Genomic DNA, 4,945 nt, shown 5'->3' with positions numbered 1-4,945 from the left:
CTTGAGCCCAGAAGTTGGAGGTTGCTGTGAGCTGTAATGCTACGGCACTCTGCCCAGGGGGACAGCTTGAGGCTCTGTCTCAAAAAAAAAAAAAAGAAATAATAAATGTTTGAGATGGATATGCTAATTATCCTGATCTGATCACTATATATGCATCAAAAATCACTATGTACCACACAAATAAGTACAATTACATCAATTAAAAATATAAAACTAAAATTCTTTAAAAGGGACACACTACAGATTTTAAAAAAATAAACATGTAGGTTGAGAGCATATGGTTACACAAAGATATACCAAGCAAACAGCAGGCAGAAGTGAACTGGAGTGGTTACACTAATATCAGAATAAACAGGCGTTAAGATGAAAACTGTTACTAGAGACAAATAGGAGCATCTCATAAAAGAGCCAATTCATCAGGAAGATATTACAGTAAACATGTATTTGCCTGACAATAGAATTTCTAAATATTAAATACATGAAGCAAAAACTGACAAGAGTTGAAGGGAGAAATAGACAACTCAATAGTAACAATTGAATGCAGTAATGCCAGTGACTTCTATGGCAGGTCCTCAAACCCAGTGGCCAGCACTTGAGCTGAACTGCTAGGAAGACCTGTCAGCAAGCCTGTAGGAACTTAAAACCTTCTTTATGCTGCCAACTCACCAGGGGAGGGGGGGGAATGGTTGAAACACCAGGAAAGCTCTTCACTGGTGGGCTTTATACAGAAACAAATGAGAAGTGGCGTTTGGCAAATATGAACTAATAGTGGAAGTTCTCTTGATGAAAGACCAGGAACTATCAACAAATCAAGAGGATTTGCTTGTATCACCTTTGAAATCCCAGCAGATACAAAGGATACATCCAGAGATACAACCAGAAAGCCTTTATTTGGAAAAGACATCAAAGAGAAACAAGCCACCAAACCATCATGTGAAAGTAGTAGACACAGACCACTTCTACTTCCCAGAAGCAGAGGTCCTCCAAGAGATGATGATGGCTGTTCCATGAATTTCAACATGAGTTCTTCCAGGGGACTTCTACCATGAAGTGGGTGACTCCTCCTATAAGATCTGCCCCTTTAGGACCAGTTTGTAGCAGCAGTTGAATGGAGGAAGAGCTCCTGTATCATGTGGAAGAGACAGCTATGAAGGCCTACCTCAAAGGGAACCCTTGCCCATCATAGAGGTGTTTGTCCCCAAGAGATTATGGATATAATCTAAAGCCAGCTGTTCAAGCAGAGATCCTCCAAGTTCTTGAGATACAAGAGATGATGCATCACCACCAAGAGATTATAGTAATTTTGAGTACAGTTATTCTAGTTCAAGTGATAACTATCCATCAAGAGGTTATAGTGATAGACATGGGTATGGTCATGACTGTGACTATTCAGATCATGCAAATAGAGATTCCTACAGTGATATGAAAGTTATGGTAACTTATGTAGTGCTCCACCTATACGAGGACCCTGCCTTCTTAAGGTGGAAACAATAACTATGATGATTACAGCAGTTTATGTGACAGATATGGTAAAAGTTGAGACAGTTACTCAAGAAGCTGAAGTGATCTCTATTCAGGTGGTCATGATCCAATTGGCAGACAAGGAAGAGGACTTCCCCTTCTATGCAATGGGGGTAACCTCATTCAAATGATTCCTACAGCAGTTCAAGCTGCATAGCACCGAGAGGCAGGGCTACGGAGGAGGCCGATCTGATAGAAGGGGAGGCAGAAGCAGATACTGGAAACAAAACAGTGGACTGAAATTCCTGTTCAAAGAAACAAACAAAAAGTGGAAATTATTGTCACAGCTCCTCAAGGACTACTAAAAGGAAAAATTTTGTTACCTTTTAAAATTTTCCTGTTAAGTTCTCTCTCGTAATTTTTATGTTTTCATGACGAAAAAAGTAAAATTTTAATTTTATTTTACTTTATAACATTGCTGTCAACAAGCAAATATTAAATGTGTAAGACTTAACTTGTACTACTAGTATTGTAATTTTCCAAGGAAAAGTGTCTCTAAAGGCCATTTCTTATCTACTTTTTTCCAGTAAATGAGGCAAGCAATTCTAAGCTCTTCCACAAACATATAGCCATCTAAAATGGAGAGATCAATCATTCTGCCTATACAAACAAGCTAGTTATTAGAGGGTGGTGGGGTATGCTATTCTTAGGATTTCAGGATGTCTTCAAACTAAAATCTCAGTGTTTTTACTATGAAAACCCTGAGATAAGATGCCTATGTAAGGAAAGTTCTATTTACCCAGTAAACCCAAAACAAATGGATAATTCTGGCCATCTTTTTACCTTTGGGACATTTCCTTGTGAATCTGCAAGAACCTCCTTTTCCCCCTCCCCTAGTAAAGACCATTTAACTGTGTGTTAAACAACTACAGAATACTAAAGAAAACGTTTGGCGAAAAACAATCACAAAAAAAGTAATAGTTTTACTATTCCAATACCCTATTCTTATAATAGTTTTATATTCCAATACCCTATTCTTGATAATAGGTAGAACTAGACAGAAAATCAGCAAGTATATACAAGACTTAATCAACACTATCAACCAGTTAGACCTACATGACATCTGTAGAACCTTCCACCTACAACTCCTGAAGTGTACATGGAACATTTTCCAGGATAGACTATATACTAGGGCCAACTAGGCTATAAAAACAAGCCTCAGTTTATAATGATTGAAACAATAGAAAGAATGTTCTCTGACCACAATGGAATTAAATTACAAATAAACAACACAAGGAAATTTGGGGAATCCACAAATATGTAGCAATTTTAAAACACATGTCTAAAAAGAAAACCCATGGATCAAAAAGAAATAAAGTAATTAGGAAATATTTTGAGCTGAATTAAAATAAAACATACTAAATTTGTGGGATATAGCTAACACAGTGTTCAAAGGGAAATGTGTAGTCATAATCACCTACATTACAAAAAAGAAAGAATTCAAATCAATAACCTAATTTTCTAGCTTAAAAAACCCACAAAAATGTGAAAAAGATTAGGATATAAATGAGCACAAAATTACTTTTTGTGGTAATGATAGTGTTCTAAAATTAGATTGTGAGCTACACCAAGGCTGGTGGGTTTGAACTCGGTTTAGCCTAGGCCAGCTAAACAACAATGACAACTGCAACAAGAAATAGCCAGGCATTGTAGCGGATACTCATAGTCCCAGCTACTTGGGAGGCTGAAGCTAGAGAATCACTTAAGCCCAAGAGTTTGAGGTTGCTGTGAGCTGTGACGCCACAGCACTCTATGAAGTGTGACATAGTGATACTCTGTCTCAAAAAAAAAAAAAAAGTAATAAAATTGTGGTGACAGTTGCACAACACTATATATATAAAATTAACTGGCATGTACAAAAAGTAAATTCTATGGCATATAAATTCTACCTCAAGAAAGATATCACAATCTTGTGCAAGCCATTGAATCAGGTAAGATTCATCAGTGGGTATTAAATCTAGCAAGAACTTTTGATGAGTAGATGAATATTTGTGTAATCTTAAACTGTCTCCCCACTGGTTTACCATTTATTGTAAGGGAAATCATAGTAATTATTATAGTGAAGGATCAGACAACACCATCACAACATTATTAATCTGATGGTCAAAATTAATATCAGCAAAGAAAGTTAAGTGGACATTAGATACCACAAGATGTGATTCTATGAGGACACAATATTAAATATTAAACAGAATATTAACACTGGAATGGAAGGAGGAATGTTCTTTTAAAGGGGGAGGAGGTATATTCTTCAAAAGTATCTACATTGGTCCATACTACCCAAAGCAATATACAATTTTAATGCAATCCCTATTAAAGCTCCACTGTCATACTTTAAATATCTTAAAAAAATACTTCATTTTATATGGAATCAGAAAAAAACTCAAATAGCCAAGACATTACTCAGAAATAAAAACAAAGCAGGAAGAATCACACTACCAGACCTCAGATTATACTATAAATCGATAGTGATCAAACCAGCATGGTATTGACACAAAAACAGAAAGGTAGATGTATGGAACAGAATAGAGAATCGAGAGATGAACCCAGCTACTTACTGTTAGTTGATCTTCGACAAGCCAGAAACATTCAGTGGGGAAAAGATTCCCTATTTAACACATGGTGCTGGGTGGCAACCTGTAGAAGACTGAAACTGGACCCATACCTCTCACCATTAACTAAGATAAACTCTCACTGGATTAAAGATTTAAACTTAAGACATGAAACTATAAAAATTCTAGAAGAAAGTGCAGGGAAAACTCTTGAAGAAATAGGCCTGGGCAAATATTTTATGAAGAGGACCCCTGGGCAATTGAAGCAACAACAAAAATACACTACTAAGACTTCATCAAACTAAAAAGCTTCTGCACAGCCAAGAACACAGTAAGTAAAGCAAGCAGACAGCCCTCAGAATGGGAGAAAATATTTGCAGGTTATGTCTCTGACAAAGGTTTAATAACAGAATCCACAGAGAACTCCAACTTATTAGCAAGAAAAGAACACATGATCCCATCCAAGTGTGGGCAAGGGACTTTAAGAGAAAATTCTCTGAAGAAGACAGGCGCACAGCCTACAGACACATGAAAAAATGCTCATCATCCTTAATCATCAGAGAAATGCAAATCAAAATTACTTTCAGATATCATCTAACTCCAGTAAGATTAGCCCACATTACAAAATCCCCAAACCAGAGATGTTGGCGAAGGATGTGGAGAAAAGGGAACACTTCTACAATGCTGGTGGGAATACAAAGTAATACATTCCTTTTGGAAAGATGTTTGGAGAACAATTAGAGATCTAAAAATAGACCTGCCATTTGATCCTACAATTCCTCTACTAGGTATATAAATCCAGAAGACCAAAAATCACATTATAACAAACTTATTTGCACCAGAATGTTTATTGCAGACCAATTCATAATTGT

Source organism: Otolemur garnettii, unplaced genomic scaffold (genome assembly GCF_000181295.1).
Source record: "Otolemur garnettii isolate 467f Iridium unplaced genomic scaffold, OtoGar3 scaffold00005, whole genome shotgun sequence".
Classification (NCBI taxonomy): domain Eukaryota; kingdom Metazoa; phylum Chordata; class Mammalia; order Primates; family Galagidae; genus Otolemur; species Otolemur garnettii.
Note: the sequence above shows the minus strand (reverse complement) of the source record.